This window comes from Podarcis gaigeae, assembly GCF_964106915.1.
Source record: "Podarcis gaigeae genome assembly, chromosome: 12".
Classification (NCBI taxonomy): domain Eukaryota; kingdom Metazoa; phylum Chordata; class Lepidosauria; order Squamata; family Lacertidae; genus Podarcis; species Podarcis gaigeae.
Window position 1 is genome coordinate 20506537 of NC_139688.1, and position 20400 is coordinate 20526936.

At 44.5% G+C, this 20400-nt stretch overlaps 1 long non-coding RNA gene across 1 annotated transcript in view; it reads left to right on the plus strand.

Annotated features, from left to right (window-relative positions):
- Window positions 1–20400, plus strand: part of LOC310828145 — a 582793-nt gene that overhangs the window by 262067 nt on the left and 300326 nt on the right. The window lies entirely within an intron of this gene.

Consider the following 20400-nt stretch of genomic DNA (forward strand, 5'->3'; position numbering starts at 1 on the left):
CTCCACTTTGCAAATCCTTTTGGGCTTATAGCATGGGGCTGGCTTCCCCAAGAAGCCCTGGAGCATTGCTAGTTGGGGGTGCCTGCCCTTTTCTGTCCCCTCTCTCCTTGCTGATTTTTGCTTGCATCCAGCAGCAGCTCAGTTGACCCACAAACCAGCATGGCATGAGCATCTTTGCCCATCTCCACCCAACCTCCCACTTGTTTTGCTGATGGCTTGTTTTGGATGCCAAGGAAGGGAACTCCCTATCTTCCACTCCCTGCCCTTCTTTTGCTTCCCTTGGGTTCTTTGACACATTTCCCAAGCTCTCTCTGTGGCGCTTATTTGATCTCCCCGCTTTTCAGACTGAGAATTTGCCAACTTGGCAAATCAGTGGTTTTGTTGCCCCAGGTCTATGCAGGGCATAAGTCAGGTGCTTCCCCTCCACCCACAAGCTAAGTTGAAACACTGACATCAGAGTTTTGAGAACCCTGGTATATAGGCCAAGGGTGTTGTGGCAGAAGCTTGTAGAAATTAATGGGAGCTGTAAACATAAGTAATGACTAAATTGTCCCATTGATTTCAACAGGGACTGAAGCTGCAATCCTCACTCCGCTTGCCTGGGAGTAGACATGATTTTGAATAGACATGATTAGCATTATGCTGTAAATTCAGCTAACTTTAACAATACAGCACTACTGCCCATTCTTACTCAGAAGTAAATCCATTGAATTTGATATGCTCTCAGGAGTTAGGATTGCGGCATGATTCAGGATCTAGCCCATTGTCCAGAAATAGTTGGGACTCCTGTGTCTTGAAGACAGACTCTTAGAACTGAAAACCAGCAAATAAAGCAAGTGGTAGCAACAGGCATGTCTCCTGCTATTCACACAGTAGGGGGGTGTTCAGAAGCACTAGCACCCTCGCCTTTTGACTGACAGTGCAATGCTGGGCATGTCTACTCAGAGGTGAACGCCATTGAGGCTTGCTCTGCATCATTTTGCAGCCTGAGGTAGCTACATCAGGTGCAGTTTCCCAGAAAGTTCTTTTGCATGAACGGGAGCTGTGCAAAAAGCATGGAATGAGTTCTGGCTTGCAAACTTCTGCTTAGAAAAGAGAAGCTGTACACACCAGCCATTTGATGTATAATGTTGGTGAACAATATTGCACTGTGTTTGGGAATCTTTGCCAGTTCTGGTGGTGGTTCAATTTGTGGCTGCAAGACTTCATGTTTGTTAAAATAAACATGTGTTTGGATGCCATGAATGGTACATTATTTTATGTTCCTATGGAAAAATACTTTCCTTTTCTCTTGAAGATGTTGAATACATTTAAATGTGATGTTTTAGAGGGCAGTAAAGCTGTTTCAAGAACATAGTTTGGTACATCCCATGGGATGAATGTGTAAACTTTTATAAAACAGTTGTGTACGAAGGATTAGTGTCGCTTTTAACCACCTGTTTCCCTTTTTTTAATGGCATACTGTGTATGTTGTAAATAGAACTAGTTATAAAACAACATATCTGTTTCAAAGTTTATAATTAAGGCTCTTGTATGCAAAATATATTTGTATTAATTTCTTCCACTCCTGATTCCAATAGGACTGGATTAAAGATTTGAAGGTATAAATTCATGTGTTCTTGTGTGCATTTATTCTGTCATTTCTTAGTGTGTGTACCCATTTCTTAGCCTGTGTAAAATCAGTTGCATTCCTGTAGATATGCTATGCACCCTTTTTGTGGTCAATTTCAAAGCAACTGGGAGGACCATCAATAAAGGAAATCTGCTCACCTTTTCCAGTGGGCAGTGTTGTGGCCTGGCATCCAGCCCCCTGCAGTGATCTGGTGGGGGGCAGAGTTTGACACCCCCCTTGTGCCATCCCTGCTGCATCCCTGATGCTGGGTGTGGCCATGCTGTCCAATCAGTGCTGGTAGGGGGCGTGGCCATGGGAAATTTAAACAGTGGCTCAGCCAGGTGCCCTCCTCTCTTGCGCTTTGCCGGATCTCCCAACGCACCAGCCCTCTCTTTATGCTTTGCTATGACACAACCTTGCTATGCACAAATGTTTGCCGCCATATTGTTGGGGCCAGGTAGGATTTTTTTCCGCTTGGCAAACTGGCACCAGCCATTTGGTTTTCGCCTACCTTGTAGCAATTGTCACAACTTGGTCGGCCTTTGGGTGGAGGAGAGGTTGTAGCCTCCGCTGGCGGGTCCTCATTAAGGGTGTCCTGTGAATGGGATCTGGGAGTTCTGCCTGATGCCCGGACGTGGGCTAGGGCCATGCCACAAACCCAACAGGGTGCCCCTATTTGATGTAACTTATAGAGCTCCCCCTATTGGTGGCTTATTCTTAGTTGGACTCCCTGCAGATGGGCAGGAATCGAGATATAGCCTGGCTTCACCCAATGCCTAAGCCAAACAGCTCACATCTGTAACCAATAAAGCTGTGGCCTATTTGAACTCATAAACCTAAATCCTCACGTCCATGTGTTTATTACCCACTAGGGAACTGCAGGTCATGGGGCCTTGGCACGCAATTCATTCTTAGAGTTTCTTATAATGAGAGAGACTCAGCTGAGAACCTGACCTCTGCTGGTTAACTTCAATAGGTCCTCCTAAGTCAGAGATGGAGAACCCGTTGCTCTCCAAGTCTGGCTGGTCTCCAGCTATCATCATCCCTGGCCATTGGATAGATACATGCAAGGTGTGCCAGACTCCCAACTGTGCTCTGTATACAATTTCTTAGGGAATTCCAAACGCCAGCCACTTTCGCTTTCTGGCACCCAGGACACAAAGTAGCACTTCAACTCTGTTTTCCCCTTTAGAAACGAGCTGGGCCCGTCTGCTTCTGCGCCGATCAAAGCAGTGGAAAAGGGCACCAAAACTGTGGCAAAGGAAGGACCAGGTTTTGATTAAATTGGCCAAATTTGGGGAAGGGGAGACTTGCAAAAGATAAACGTTCTGTTTGTATAGACCCTGAGTATCTTCTAGAACAAGGAAGGGAGAATGGGAGCAGGGTATTCATGATGTCATGCAAAGGCCCCTTAAAAAATGAATGAACATATTCCACAGCCCATGCTCATTGCAGAAGCAGCCCTGACTGAAGCTGAGCTGTGTGTATGTGTGTGTAAGAAAGCCTGGTGCTTATGATTCAAGAGGCAGCCAGATCTCTCCCAACTCTCTCTGTGATGATCAGCTGCTTCTGACAATACCAAGGTTGGCATAGTCTGCACTGCACTCAGTGACTTGGTGTTCTCTGTTTCCCTGGAGAACTTGGCCTCCAGATTTTTCTCATGGAAAAACTGCTTCTTCACTAAAAGAGCACAGGCTTTTCCATAATGGGTCACTGAGGCTGGTGAGAATTTTGTGCAATGGCACCCAAATTCTCCTAGATAATTTATGCAAAAGCTAAACGCAATCACTTCACGACCACATCCTTGAGAATAACTAGTTTTGGGACATAGTATGCATAGTTAAGCTTAATACACATATAGCGAGAACCAGAGAGGACAGGCAACAGGTAAGGATAATGTCTTCATTCAGGAAAGGAATCTCTCTATAATGTACTGGAGTAATAATGTTCAAGATTATATAAACACATTTGTGTTACTTGGAACCTTGTGATATCAATTTATTATGTTTGGTTTTGGTATGGAAACTTGTTCTCATATGCTTAGTTCTTCTACTTTTATTTTATTCGGCATCCTTTAGTATACTTTATTATGTTTTATTATAAATAAATATATTTTATTATTTATTATAACTAAAGATACGTAAATAAAAACATAGTAAACATAGATCAAAGTGTCTTCTATGTTTTTTTTATTTAAGAAACCCCTCAAATCTGCTGGCCCCCAAATCTACAGGTGAGGTTGATTACATTTTAGACCAAAGGTAGAAGGAGCAAGAGCAACCTAAAGGCACTCCCACGGCATCTCTCTTTACTGGGCCAATGAGAAACTGAGGCAGGTTCCTATAGTAGATTGGTTGGTGCTCATTGGCTGAGCAGAGCATTTATCTGAACTGAGCCAAATCTATAAAAAGAGCAGCTTGGAAAGGTTTTGTAAGGATGGCTGTCAGGAAAGCAGTGGACTGCATCCAGAATGAGGCCACCTGTTCAATCTGCCTATAAATTTTTAAGAACCCTGTAATTTTAGACTGTGGGTGTAATTTTTAAAATGCCTGCATCATCCCATGCTCTGTATACATGGCAAGGCTCTGATAGTGATGCGTCCTACCTTCAATGCAGGAAGACCATTCCTAATATGAATGCCAGGCTGTTCTGAACTGCAGGCCCCAAGAAGGGCTACAGCAAGTGGTTTGATGCAATGTGAGGTTGTCTTGACTTGTTCACACGCCAGCAAATGTTCATGCATCCTTTATGCACAAAGCAGCATACATCAGTTTGTCCAGAACCTCCCATCACACCTGGTCGCTGAGGCCATAGGTAAAGGTAAAGGGACCCCTGACCATTAGGTCCAGTCGTGGCTGACTCTGGGGTTGCAGCGCTCATCTTGCTTTATTGGCCGAGGGAGCCTGCGTACAGCTTCCGGGTCATGTGGCCAGCATGACTAAGCCGCTTCTGGCAAACCAGAGCAGCGCACAGAAACGCCATTTACCTTCCTGCCAGAGCGGTTACCTATTTATCAACTTGCACTTTGACGTGCTTTCAAACTGCTAGGTGGGCAGGAGCAGGGACCAAGCAACAGGAGCTCACCCCGTGGCGGGGATTCGAACCGCCGACCTTCTGATCCTAGGTTTAACCCGCAGCGCCACCCGTGTCCCAAGAGGCCATAGGTGGCAGCTATCCAAAGCTTCTCCCCTCTCTGGGCCCATCCCCAAGGCTCACAGATAAGCACAGCATCAAAGCAAGCCAATTAGCATACATCAAAGCAAGAAAGCATAAGCATATATGAGCTCATTCTTGCCACAACTACTAATTAGTTTTGGGGTAATCTTGACTGCCAAGATGGCATTTGCAGGCCTTCAGGAACATTTCAATTTGCTCCAACACACACAGGCCAAACAGCCAGTTTGGAAACATCCTGGGGCCTCTGAAGCAATGCCAGTTGTGGCATGTCATGGTTGTCATGCGTGAGCTCCACCAGAAGCCCCTGAACCTCTTCCTCAAGCATGACCAAGTACTCCTCTGCTACAAGTGTACCGAATGGAGTGCTCACCCAAGTCACATTTTGGGTCCTTTGGAACCAGCAGATGATGGGTACAAGGATGGAATCTAAATATTTCTAAATCCAAAAGGTAGCAGCAGGAAGTGGTTCTCAGAGGTTTCCCTGAAGCAGGGGGTCAGGCAAAATCTAGCGAAACCTTTGGAAGATCACACTGGAATACAAGCAATTCTGTCAAGTGATGAAGGACCTGCAGGCTGACATAACACATCATCAATGAAGAAAGACTTATGACGACCAACTTATCAAGTTATCTGTGCAGAAATCACCAGTGTTGAAAAGCAAATCACTGAGATGCAGAGATAGTCTGTAAACAGCCAGCTTCTGAATTTCTACAGGAAATCAAACAGACCTTGAGCAAGTATGGAATCTTTTCTCTCTGGCCCCACATTCCCTTTAGACTGTGCCATTGTCTCACACAATAAGATGAAACACAATACTGAGAAAACAACAAGTCTTTTTTGTCCTGGACCAAACATATAAATATGCAGGCTGTAACTCCCCTCCTTGTCTCAAGACGTGAAACATTTCAAGGGCTTGATTGTGGTTCACCGCAACTGAAAGTGAAGCTGTGTGATCTCTCTTTAAGGAGGCCTTTTGCACAAGACACACTTAGGAAATGCGCAGAGGCCCTGCCATTGCAAGCACAGGCCTTAAAAGCAAACACAAATCTGTATCCAACGAATGTGGATCTAGTGCTGTCAGGGAATCCAAAGTGCACAAAGCACGGTTCGTCACTCAGATACACATTAGTTCTGTTGCCTGTGTGCTGGGCTATGAGAAGCCTGCTTCAGAGAGACATTACTGGGAGGTAGAGGTAACTGTCTGAGGTGGACACTGGGCTGTGGGTGTTGCTAAGGAATCTGTCAAAATGAAAGGTGAAATTGCAGTGGAAATGGATGAGGGGATCTGGGCCCTGAAATCAAAACTTACCATATTTTTCGCTCTATAAGATGCACCAGACTACAAGACGCACCTAGTTTTTGGAGGAGGAAAACAAGAATTTTTTTTCTCTGAATCTCAGAAGCCAGAACAGCAAGAGGGATCACTGTGCAGTGAACACAGCAATCCCTCTTGCTGTTCTGGCTTCTGGGATAGCTGCGCAGCCTGCATTCAGGAGGGAAAAAGTGAGTCTTATAGAGCAAAACATACGGTATTTGTCTGCCCTGGCCAGTAGGGAGGGGGGGTAGGGAGTTCAACTGAATCTGTGTTGATCTGGACTTCAAAAACTGGCGTTTTTGTGTGTGCCAGTTCCAGTAATTTGATTGCCACTTTCATAATTGTTGCTTTTGCTGGGGACAGAATCTTTCTAATCTCATTGCTGTTGAAATGTTGAGTCCAGATGAAATTATGTACTTGAAGACTTTAGAATTGCGCCTGCTTGCTAGACAGCCCAGCTAGTGTAGTTGGAGCTCACCCAACCATATTGAAGAGAATAGCTCAAGTTGTAAAGCTAAGTTGTTTCTTGGGCAACGTTTTAATAGGATGCTATGTAGATCTCAAAGGTTGTATGGTTTTTTTAGATGCTAAAAGTCCATAAAGTGTTGAAACATTGTTTTGAAAAGGTTGGGTTTTCTGGGCTTTGAGAAGGAAGCTGAACAAGGGGAAATGGAAGCAGGGTGTTCGTGATGTCATGGAGAGGCCCCTTAAAAAGTGAATGAACATTGAGCGTAGTCCATGCTCCATAGTCCATGCTCAGTGTGGGAGCAGCCTTGAGTGAAGCTGAGCTGTGCGTATGTGAGAGAGAGTGCCTGGTGCTTACGACTCAAGAGGCAGCCAGATCTCTCCCACCTCTCTCTCTGAAGATCAGCTGTTTCCGACAATACCAAGGTTGGCATAGTCTGCACTGCACTCAGTGACCTGGTGTTCTTTGTTTCCCTGGAGCACTTGGCCTCCAGATTTTTCTCATGGAAAAACTGCTTCTTCACTAAAGGAGCACAGGCTTTTCCATAATGGGTCATGGAGGCTGGTGAGAATTTGTACCATGGCACTCATCCTCTCAGATAATTTCCACAGAAGCTAAACCCAGTCACTTCATGCCCACGTCCCCAAGTCCAGACTTCGGCTTGCTGTTTCCAGTCATTGGGTTATTCTGGGTGCAGGAAGCATGTGTAAACGAAATAGGCGAATTACATTGCAGGACAACAAAATAATGAAATAAAAGATAGCAAGGAGGGGACTGTGGGTCTTTGTCTAGATATAACCTAAGTGAGGGGATCCTTTATTTGCTTGAAAATCACGGAATCCCAAATGTGTAGAGTTGGAAGGGACCGTGGGGGTCATCTAGTCCAGCCCCCTGCAATGCAGGAATCTTTCACTTAACATGCTCTAGTTATCTCTCGCTTGGACTACTGCAATGCACTCTACGTGGGGCTACCTTTGAGGGTGACCTGGAAACTGCAATTAATCCAGAATGTGGCAGCTAGACTGGTGACTGGGAGTGGCCGCCGAGACCATATCACACCAGTCCTGAGAGATCTGCATTGGCTCCCAGTACATTTCCGAGAACAATTCAAAGTATTGGTGCTGACCTTTAAAGCCCTAAATGGCCTCGGCCCAGTATACCTGAAGAAGCGTCTCCACCCCCATCGTTTAGCCTGGACACTGAGGTCCAGCGCCGAGGGCCTTCTGGTGTTTCCCTCATTGCGAGGAGGCTACAGGGAACCAGACAGAGGGCCTTCTCGGTAGTGGCACCCGCCCTGTGGAACTCCCTCCCTTCAGATGTGAAGGAAATAAGCAGCTTATCATTAAAAGACATCTGAAGGCAGCCCTGTTTAGGGAAGTATTTAATATTTAATAATGTATTGTTTTTAACACTCGATTGGGAGCTGCCCAGAGTGGCTGGGGAAACTTGGCCAGATGGGCGGGGTATAAATAATAAATTATTATTATTATTACATGGAACCTGAACCCATGATCCTGAGATTAAGAGTCCCATGCTCTACTGATTGTGCTATCAGTTAACAAAGTTCTTTGTGAGATTCCTGAACAAACTGGGGGAGGGATTCTGGTAGGTTTTGGTAGCACATGGGGAGAAACTTCTCCAGGGTAAGAGCAGCTCAGCAGAGCAACCAGTGACCCAGAGAGGTGTTGGATTCCCCCTTGCTGGAGGTCCTCAAGCAGAAGCTGGGAAGCAATCTGATGGGGAAGCTCAGGTTCTGGATTTCCTGCATCGAGCAGAGTGTTGGACTAGGCGGCGTCTCCGACACTATGATTTCAGTGGGAAGACATAAGGAAAGGGCAGGGAAGAACCATGGGCAATCTGTACCAGTAATAAGGGACCTCAGGCCCATGTGGCCCTTTGAGCATCTCTGTCAAGCTCTCAGGACTCTCTCCAGGCCACAGCCTTCCTTGCAGTGGCGTAGCGTGGGGGGTGCAGGGGGGCCGGCCGCACCGGGCGCAACATCTGGGGGTTAGGGTTAGGGGGCGCAAATTACTTGCCTTGCCCCGGGTGCTGACAACCCACGCTACGCCACTGCTTCCTTGGTTCTCTCCTTGGAACAGTTTCTGAACTGTGAAAATCCCCTTTTTGCCCATATGTGACTTGAGATGGTGTGTGGAGAAACACTAGTGGGGCTGGAATGCACACACAAGTGTGCATTCAAAGATCTGTTCATTTTTTCCCCACTCACAGTTTCTCATTTTCCAATCTTAAATTTGGTTCTCCACTTTTGTGATTTTTTTTTTAATCCTCATGAAAATCCACCAGCATTTTACTGCAGATTGCTCCTAATAAACACATTTTTGTATGTCGTTTTGACTAATTTACAATCCCTTGCATATGTTATTTTCACTAACATATAGCACTGCCAAGGTGCACTCTGAAATTTCTTATCTACACATGACCACACCAATTAACTGCCACACAACCCTAACAACGAGAATACATTTAAGGCCTGATCCGATGTATCCATGTTTACTTAGAAGTAAGCCCCACTGTGTTCAGAAAGGCTTATTCTCAGGTTAGTGTGCCAAGGAGTACAGCCGAAGTCTGCAAACATTGTGTTGAGTTTCAATATTGTTTTCCCAGTTTGTTGGTGAAACCCCCTCAGCCCACCAAAACTCAACCCTTTTCTAACAACCACAGAAGTTGTAGTTTGTCATGAGTTTGAGGAAAGATCAGAAAAAGTAATGCCAATAAAGAGGAAGAAATGTTTTCCTTCCTCTTCGGCTTTTACGCACAGAAACAAGCAAATAAAAAAATGGTTTCAGAACAAGTTGCAAAAGGTTGTCGAAGCAAATAAGTTTATGTCCCTGCCCTTAATTTTTGGGGAAAGGACTTTCCGTCATCCCACCAAAGGCTTCTTTCTGTCCTGCCCCTCTGCTTCCCACAATGTGTATTGAAATGTGCTATACAGTGGTACCTTGGTTTGCAACCGTTTTAAATTACAACCACATCAAACCCGGAAGTGTGTGTCCCTTTTTTTGGATTACAACCAATTTGTGGGGGGAGAGGCCCCATTGGCGAAAGTGCGCCTTGGGTTACAACCTGTTTTGGTTTACAACCGGACCTCCAGAACAGATTATGGCTGTAAACCAAGGTACCACTGTATTGTCATTGATGTGTTAAAGAAGAAAGTTGTAACCACCAGTTATTGGAGCACAGAAAGCAGCTGTGTGTTGCAGCATTCCATAAGTGGGGTTTTGATCACATTCAGGAGTTTGCTTTGGTTTCAGTGGGCAGGTGAACAGTCAGAGGTTGATGGTGATAAAACACAACTCCCTTGAGGGAGTCAGCACACACACACAAAAAAGCACTTTGTGTAAATGTCTTTGGAGCTGTGCTTGGCCTGTCTGGGTAAAGAAAAAGACTTGTGAACCAAAAGCAGTGCTCACCCACAATAGTAATAATGGTTTATAATAATTTATTGTGTGTGTGTGTGTGTGTGTGTGTGTGTATAAATACACATATGCATACCAATACACACACACACACACACACACACACATATATATATACACACACACACACACACACATATACATACCGATATATATTTAGAGAGAGAGAGAGAGAGAGAGAGAGAGAGAGAGAGAGAGAGTTTATAATGAGAAGAACCTGAATGTTTAAATAGTTAGAAAAACAAAGAATATGCAGCAGGAGTGGGAAACTTTAGGGAGCCATGGAATAAAATTATGGATTGATGTAATGTATCATTTTTTTTCTTTCTTTCCTCTTTTTGGTTTATCCTGCAGTTCTGTATTTTTGTACTTTTATAAATTCATAAATAATTTTTAAAAGTATAATAATAATGGTACATGTGACCACAGCAGCTCCCAAATAAAAAGCTGCATTTACTGCAGTTGAAAAAAACGGACCACATAATTCCTGGCCAATACAACCTCCTCTTTCTTCCCATTCAATTCCTTTTTATTTCCCCAGCTATAGACATACATTGGCCCATCTAGTCCAGCATTCTACTGTTCCTCATCTGGTGGCCCAGAGTTCACGACAAGGTCACAACAGCAGGGCTACCACCATATATGGTTGAAAATTAAGAACTGGGTCCCATGTGTGGGAGAAAGATGGATCCTGGCTGAGAACGGCTAAATATTTATTTGCCTAGTGGCAGCTGTCCTTAGTCTTCAGTAGAGATCTGTTCCATCACCTCCTACCTGGTTTTTTTTTTTTACCTCTGAATGATAGCAGGATCGAACTGGCCATCTGCTGCATGCTCAACACCAATTTATTGTCCTTCTCTGAGGTGCCAGGAGCTCCTTGGGGTAAGCCACAGTGTGGTGTAGTGGTTAGGGGGTTGGACTGGGAGCTGAGACACCAGGATTCAGCCATGAAGTCACATTCTCTCAGAATGTTACACAGAATTTCCTGCAAAAGTCACAAGATGTAACCAGATGGTAGGCTCATCAGGAAAGCTGTCCTGTCCTTGCCCTCCAAAGGGCAGCATGGGCAGCTGCATGCAACAAAAAGTTTGGAGCACCCAGCCCCAACCTGGTGTGTTCTGGGCATTGCCACATTCCAGCTTCCATCAGCAAGCACACTTGAACTTCCTCCTTGAAAAAGCAGGCAAACATCCGCTGGAGAAATTTTCTTTGGAGGAGCTAGCTGCACAATGAAACTGTGTTCATCATTACTAATTAAGGCACGGGAAGACTCTGGGGGAATAACATTTCTTGTTGGTAGTAATTCTTTCCGTGTTGAAAAATGTCGGAGTTTAGGAGAGTCCCTTTTCCAATCTGACTCACTAAGCATTCCCATTGGTTGCTATTTATGTATCAGGTGATGATAACTGGGTGAATATTTTCTCTTTCTTTCTTCTCACTAGACACTTAGTTCAACACAAAATATTTAAGTAGCAGCATCCCTAAGGGCCCGATTTTGCAACTACCTAGGTGAGTAATTGCTCACATGAGTAATCACATTGGTTTAAATTGTAACACCCACAATGCTTATTGACACTCTCTTATACAATAAAGAGACATCGTTGAGGTTTATGCAATAAAGTGAGTGAAGAGAATGAATAGGTGTGGCTCTCACTTAAAATTCTAGTGATCTGGGACTTCCAAGCAGCTTTTGGTGGGTTGGTCTTTGAGATGTAAGCCTGGATTCAAGGGAAAAAATGAGTTGCACTTGAATCACATTGACTTTGATGAGACAAGTTAATCATGACATGGTTACCTATGATTTCAATGGGAACAAAATATGTCATTGCTATCAATGGGTTCTAGGTGCAATTAACTTATGCTTACCTGAAAATAAACCCCATTGAACACAGACTTATTTTTTTTACAGGGTTGGATTCTGACTCTCAAAAGCCCCAGCCAGCATGGCCAAAGGTCAGGGGTTATGGGCAGGGGTCTAGTTCAACATCATGTCCCCATCCCCCTAGATTAGCAGAAGTGACTGCTTAGAATCATAATAAGACTATTTGACCACCTAGCGCATATCGGTCAAATCTGGCTGACAGCAACTTTCCAGGGTCTCATATGCAGAGATCCTTCACTTCACCTGTTAACACTGAACCTGAGACTATCAAGTGTGGCCTGTCTGCTACTGAGCTGCAGCCGTCCCTCCCAAAAAGTTGTCTCTCTTTAAAGACGAACTGGCTCTGCTCTTGTGCATCTGATAGAAAGAGAGAATGCAAATAAGGAGCTCACCATCTTTTTATTTCCACGCTGGCGAACGTTTAACCCATTTAATTTCTGAATGTTGCTAAAGGCACAGAAACTGTTAGGTTTCTGTTATGCCATTGTGCAGTTCTTGGAGTCACAAGACTCTGTTGACATTCCAGACTGTTGGAAGTCTCACGGGAGACAGGAGACGGATGTTGAAGTTACTGGTGTCCTGTTTCTTTGACCTGTTGTTTTCTGTCTCTCACAGAGAGCAGATGCATATTATTTTCTGTCCTGCATAGTCAGAAATAAAGTAGCAATGTAGCACATATTTCATGGCTCCTTCTGCTGCTGTCTGACTACTCTACTCAATGGAGAGGGTTCCTGAAATCTCATTCAAAGGCTTAGGTTGTTAATCACTGTCGGAGGAGAGCCAGAGGAGTAGCCGTTGCAGCTCAGTCGTACGGAAGCTCTGACAGAAACAAGGCCAGATGCCACATTAGGAATGGAGATGGGAAATGGACCAAACAGGCTCTTTTTGTTGTTTTTGCAGCACCTCCTGCAGTGCCCTCTTGGCTCAATGCCCAGGGCAGGTGAACCAGTTGCCTCCACACCAGGGGAACCTGGAGCGACGGGGCAGAGCGATCCGTGCATGGGGGCAGGGCGGTGATCCACCCAGGGGGGTGGCATGGCGAGTTGCCCACGAAGCCCGCATGTTGGGCACAAGCCCTACGCTGCTGTTTCCCAGGAGAGACGCATGGCTCGGGTGCACTGCAGGCCAGGTCCCGCGGTAAGTGCCGCCTCCCACGGTGTGCTATTTTGTCACCTCCTCAGGGATGACACCCACTGTGGGCAGGCCCCCCTGCACCCCCCTTCCTACGCCCCTGCTCCACACTCCTTTATCACATTGGAACAGTTTGATCCATCAACCGTTATTGGCTTAGGAATGGTTTTACAATAGTGACAGTGTAGAAATTGCATCAGCTGTTAGGCTAAAACAGCAAAAGTGTCTGGAATGGAGGAGTATGGCCTCCCAGCCGTGTTAAAGGAGCAGAGCTAGTTAAAAAAATAACCACACACAACTTGATCGTCATAGACTGGCACTGGCAAAAACAAACAATAGTTCCTGCTAGACAACAGTTTGCTTTTTTTTTTTTTTTAAATGTCTTATTCTAAAGAGATACATTTTTAAAAGGGTACAGTATAATTATTCGTAATATGTTATGAATTTACAAGGAGCATGTGGCACTATGGGTCAATGGGTCATTTTGTTAACCGGGAGGAAGGTGGTCCGAGCCCACCCCCCAGGGATGGCTGCATTGCGGGATTTTGGATTAGATGTCCCTCTAGGTCACTTACAAATCTACAGTTCTACAGTTCTGCGTGTGACTTGTGAGGCTGGGCAACAAATTATTTGGCTTGCAAACTTATTTTGAAATTGCTGCATCCACAGCTTATCCAAATGCAGATGCTTTATCCGGAGGAACCCAGATACAAGAAAGGAATACTTTTTATTACTGTTGTTTGCAAGCGCACGCCAGACTGGAGTAGGATGACCACGTGCCCCAGATAGTTTTCTGTCTGAAGGTGGCCTACGTCTAAAGCACTCTCCTGCCCAGTTTAAAAATAAAGAGCCATCAGAAAGGAGAACAGGAGAGGTCATGAAGCTGCCCATCAGCAGGTAACACCTGGGCAGCAGACCAAGCCAGGACACCTGATCACAGTTTCCCCTACCCTGGTGAAATGGATATGCTACCTGTATTTCTATTTAAATGATAATAATTATGTCTAAATTTGCATTTATATATATAATTTAGCACATGCAAACACCCTCTTTGGGTCTTGTTCATGTGTGTGAGGCATTTCCTTTTTCCTTTTGGCAATGTCTAAGTGGCCACCTGAGACTGGTCTCATCTCTGAGCGAGAGAAAAACCCAACCTGCCAAACCTGTTCCTCACCTGAGCTTTCAGATGGCTTGAAGACAAGCTTCTGTTGCAAAAGTCCTGATGACTGCTGCTTGGCCGATAGTGACGCACTGATGATGCGTCTGATCTAAAGAGGTGCACGAGCAGCAGCGGTGACCGTAAAATGTGGACCTAATTACATATCTGATGTACGAGGCTGGTGGCTTTGACTAGCTCACTGCTTAGGAAGAAGACCTCTGATTGGCATCAACTGGACTTACGTCCAAGGAATGTGTTGAAGTGCTAGGAGGCAACCTTCATGGCTTGCCTGCAACCAAGGCCTACTCAGAGCAGATCCATTGACATGAATGGACCTGAGTTCACCACACCCATTAATTTCAGTGGGCCCATGCTGAGTGGGACTAGTCTTGAATGCACCCCATTATCTCTATATAATGGCCGGCCAAGATGTATTCCTATTAATAGAAACTGGGTTAGATTTGCTCATTTCTTGTTGTGCAAGCTGCCTTTGAAACACCTTCACTGTAGGACAGCACAGACTCAAGATGCCCCCGGGCTGTCTCTCAGAAGCTGCTGTGGTTCACAGATTTGCAACGCACCCAATTTGGATTAGGACAGCTGCTTTTTTTGGGGGGGGGGTGTCAAAATCAAAGTGTTCAGTTTTACCCCACTTGACTTTTTGTTTATTGTTTTATTGCAGTGTATTATACTTTTGTTTAAGATTGCATGGCATTTTAGTGCATTGCCGTAAACCAGGCATAGGCAAACTCGGCCCTCTAGATGTTTTGGGACTACATCTCCCATGATCCCTAGCTAGCAGGACCAGTGGTCAGGGATAATAGGAACAGTAGTCTCAAAACATCTGGAGGGCCGAATTTGCCTATGCCTGTTGTAAACCCTTTAGAGGCTGCCTTAAATATTAATTGATACAGATGTTTAATTTAAAGCAGGGTTGGGAGAATCTTTTGCAGTCCAATGGCTGCATTTCACCATGGGTAACAAGCTGGGGCGGCGCATGTGCCACTGGTGGGTGGAGCCAGAGGTAAATTTTGTACGGAACCATGGATGCTGCTCGTAACATGTTTCTAAGAACACCGACATCTCTCCATCCAGGCAACTGAGAGGCATGCTCACAATTCAAAGACCTTTACAGACACGCAAAGCTCTTGAGGATGTTGAACAAGGCTGGAGAAGGAGTTGGCCTGGGGAGAATCTCAAGGGCCACACAGAAAGGCCTGGAGGGCTGTATTTAGGCCTCAGATCTAAGGTACCCCATCCCTAGTTTAAGGTGTGGGATGGATCTGGTATTTGTAGCATGTGGAAGGGATTTTGTCATCCTGCATTCTCCCTCTGGGTTCAGAGCCTCAGCTGGCCTCATGGCCACAACCTCCAGGACTTCTTTTGTTTTGTTTTCCTTTGCTCCTTGCTGTACGTCAACCTCTTGCCTGATGCAGAGTTTTAGAGAAGTCAAAAGCATGCCACATTTCTGTGACATTTTGGCTGCTCTCTGTAAAAGGTTTGTGGCTTCCACAGAGCTCTGGAAAAATGCCTGGGTCTTAACACGGCTTCCTTCCTTGCCTCTGCTTCCCTCACAAGGTGGTAAACTGCGGTTTCTTTTGGGGCTTCAAGATTTTCCTGCCAGCTCCGGTATGTGTGGGAACACCTTGGGAGTGGTATGTTGCTCCACACACAAATTCCCCCAGTAAGTGGCACAAGCCGGTGTGCCACCCTGTCATTTCTCATGTATTTGGGATCGGAGAAGACGACTGCTAGTCATCGTGGGCTTGTTCCAGTTTGCTGAATGAAGGAGTTCAGTTTAACTAAGTTCACGGAATCAGTACAAAAATCTCTGAACTACACCTGAAAGTAGTGTTCATAATTGCTGAGTGCCATGAACATGAATTAAGTTCCTTTTGAGGTAGAACTTTGAATGGTTTCTGGTTCATTTTCAAGTTTATTTTCCTATATGTGATTTTTATTTTATTTTATTGCTATTTCACTGTTTAGATTCCTTGGACCTCTAAGCTTAAAAATCTTAATTGTTGGGGAAAATAAATTAAGTGCCTTGATGTTTTCTTAGTCATTTCTGGTATATTTTATACTTCAGCACAGAAGCTTGTAACATTCTGACTGCTGAATCCCCCTCCCTCGAGGATCATTTGGATGAACTTGAATTGAACTGTGAACTGAACTTGAACCAAACTAGTTAATGTGGCAAAGGGACAAATGTAAACAGAAATTAGTTTATTTTGGGACATGTTGAACTTGAACTAGTTACTTTTAAAAATGAACTTCAAAGCTCTGGTATATTCTGCTTCTACTGTTGGAGGCAGTACAGTGGTACCTTGGTTTAAGAACAGCTTAGTTTATGAACACCTTGGATTAAGAAAGGCTGCAAACCCAGAAGTAGTTGTTTTGGTCTGTGAACTTTTCCTTGGAAGCAGAACATGTTCCACTTCCTGTTGAGTGTAAATTGAGTCCCCTGCTGCTATTGGGAAAGCACACCTTGGTTTAAGAACGCTTTGGTTTAAGAACAGACTTCCGGAACAGATTAAATTCGTAAACCAAGGTACCACTGTAATGCTTCTGAATACTAGCTGCTGGGAATCACAGAGGGTAAATCAACGTTGCCCCCATGTCCCATACAGGGATTTGCAACTTGCAACCTTATCAGCACCCCACACTAACCAACTCAGCTATCCAGGCTGACTTAGTGTTCTATGCTCAGCAGTTCCTCTCAATGGCAGCCGTTGGAAGGAACATCACCCTGAGACGCAAATGCTAACTGCCTTCAACCTCAAAACAAAAACATATAAGCTCAACCGCAGCTCAGGAACAGGCACTAATCACCACAAAGCCACAATGCTCCAACCATCCTCTCAAACGAAGAGTGACCTCTATTTTGTATTTAAAGGGCAGGAAATTTGTGTTTCGTTCTAGTAACTATGACGCGTATTTGTTGATGGTTGCGGTTGGCAGTCACATTGATCTGAAATGACAAGCAGATATATTCTGTGTGTGCCCCCTTTTGAAAAATGTTTGTTTCAGCTGTTGAAGATTTCCAAGTTGAGCTTAGGGTTAGTATGTTGGTGGACTCTGGGACTCTTGTCAACAATGAGTGTTTTCCCCATGGGGGGGGGGACATTTGTGTATAATGTGGGTGATTGTAGTGGCAGTCTCTACCACTTACCTTTCCACTAGTGGGAGGGTAGCAGTGTTCAAAACTCCCATTGTTCCAGGTGCATTTTGTCACAGGGAATTTCATTAGCGCAAGCAGTTTCTGAGCTCGGGGCATAGTCCTGCACCTAAGATTTCAGATTAAAACTGCAGAGTGGAAGGAAAGGAGGGCCTGGTGTTCCACGATCCTTGCCAGGGATGCTGATTTGCAGTGTTGGAAATGTAAAAAGAAAGAAGGTTCTTTTTATCATATGTGGTGATCTTGTAGTAAGATTAAAGCTTACTGGGAAATGATATATAATGAATTGAAAAGGACGTTTAAAATAACATTTGGGGGGAAACCAAACCCAGAAGCTTTTCTTTTGGGAATTATAGGGACAGAACTATCTAAACTGTATAGAAACTTATTTATGTACACTACTACAGCGGCAAGAATGTTACTCGCCCCCAAAATGGAAAGAAGCAGAAGTCCCAGCAAAGGAAGCATGGATACAAAAACTAATGAAATATGCAGAAATGGCGAAACTTACTGGAAGAATAAGAAATCAAGATAACAAACTTTTTATAAAAGAATGGAAATGGTTTATTGAATATTTACAGATAAATTGTAAACAGATAAGAACATTGGCAGGAGTATTGTAACAACCTGCAGTTTTATAAGAGTATATATTTAAAGTAGATGAATAAATGAGCAAATTAAATTAATTTGGATATGCAGAAGATATTAAAAATAAATGAAAGGAACCGCAGAATGAGGGGGAACAAAGACAACTTTTGAAATGTTAAAATGATTGTAAAATTAGTATAAACCTAAAAAGCATATATATATATATATATATATATATATATATATATATGCTTTCGTAGATTTTCACGGGTACAGGAATGCAGGTTTTGGTGTCCTCGGGTGTCTTCCCGTGTAAAAGTTGGGGTGTCTAGGCGACGTTTCGACGAGGTCTCACTCGTCATCTTCAGGCTGGTGCTTTCGGCTTCTTGTTACTGGAACAGAGCGGGATCTCAATGTTTGAGTTCCTATAAATACTGTAGAGGGGGTGTGGTGTCTAGCCTCCAATGTTCTGGGCAGAGAGGAAGTTCCCAGGCTAGTGTGCCTTTTCTTCTTTTGTTCCTTAATTACTTGAGAGATACCTTGAGTGATTTCTTGAGTGATATCCTGAGTACCACTTAGGTGGGTCATTAGGTGTGGATTAGTTTCTAAAGTCTTTGTGTCTTGACCTCTTGAACTTTGTGAAGAGTTTTCCTGAGAAGATGGCTGTATTGCACTTAGTTGTGCTTTGGCTTGGCTTCGTGTATAGGGGCGAGCTGTGGTTTTGTGGCTTGTGTCAGCCAGATCTGTGTAGGGATTGCAGGGGGGTGCAGCATCCGGAGGTGCCACCATGGATTGGCTACTGGATGGTGTCAGTAATTCATCTGTGGAGAGGGTCTGGGTTTGGGTCTGGTGTGGTTGATTGGTGTTGGCGTTCTGTGTGCCTCTGGATCTGGTGTCAGTTTTTGTGGGGAGGGCTAATTTCCAGATGTCTGGCAAGCGGGATGTGTCGTCACGCTTGTTCATGTTGTGAGGGTGTTTCTCTATCTCGATGGCTTCCATGATTATTCTCTTGTGGTGATGTTCCGTGTTAAAGAGCAATTTGGAATCTGCAAAATTAATTTCGTGTCCTGTTTCTTTCATGTGTTGGAAAAGAGAGGAAGTTTTTTCTTCTTTTTTGACGGCATTCTTGTGTTCTGCGATACGTGCATTTATTCGTCTGTTTGTTTGTCCAATGTACGTGGCTGGGCAGACTTTGCAGGGTATTTCATAGATCCCTTGGTTTTCCAACTGGATTTTATCCTTGGGGTTTCTGAGGATATTGGCTATTTTTTGGTTGGTGCAAAAGGCTGTTTTGATATTGTGTTTATGGAGGATTTTGCTAATTTTATCTGTAGTGCCCTTGATATAAGGAAGGAGGGCCATGCCATTGTTTTCTTCTGTGTCTTGGTTTTTGGGGGGTGTTTCCTTTTGGATTAGCTTCGTAATCCTGTTTTGCTGGTATCCATTGGCAATTAACACATTTGAGAGATTCTGTAACTCAGTTGTCAAGTGGTCTTTGTCAGCCAGGCGTTTGGTTCTGGAGATGAGAGTCTTGGCTACGGAGTTTATTTGTGCAGGGTGGTGGTGTGATTGGTGGTGTGGTGGTGGTATATATATATATATATATATATATATATATATATATATATGAATGATGCTGATCTGCAGCGCTCTCATTCTGCTTCATGGGCACTGCTACTAATTTCACTGCCCCACATGGGACTGCTTGGGTTGCTTGTGCCATCAGGCTGGCCCTGCTGCAACCTGTGTTGTACTGCAGTACGCATTTTCTTGTTTGTACAGTGGAGCTTTCATCTGTGACTGGCACTCCTAAACATGACCTCATCTGTGCGGTACTAAGATTAACCCTGATTCTGTGGCACTTGAGTTTCAAGTCTGGGATCTGACTCATAACTTCCCCCACCAGTTTGTTGAAGTTTCCTCCACCATATCCTTGGCCAGCTCACAGTAGTTGCAAGAGCCTTCTTGTTTCTTCCCAGAGCACAGTTACAGCTGTATCAGACGCACCCCAGAGGCAGGTGGCCTGGCCAGCCTTTCCGTTTCCTTGTGGACAGGAAAGCAGGAGCTTCTTGTTGGGGTTAAAGCTCAGAAAGAAATTGTCACGGCAAGGAAGAAGTTAGCTGATCTCAGGTTACAAAGCTGGGAATGTTTCAACCCTTTAAAACCAAATCACCGTATTTTTTGCTCTATAAGATGCACCAGACCACAAGACACACCTAGTTTTTGGAGGAGGAAAACAAGAAAAAAAATATTCTGAATCTCAGAAGCCGGAACAGCAAGAGGGATCGCTGCACATTGAAAGCAGCAATCCCTCTTGCTGTTCTGGCTTCTGGGATAGCTGCGCAGCCTGCATTTGCTCCATAAGATGCACACACATTTCCCCTTACTTTTTAGGAGGGAAAAAGTGAGTCTTATAGAGCAAAAAATACGGTAAATCCCATGATGGCTGGTTCAC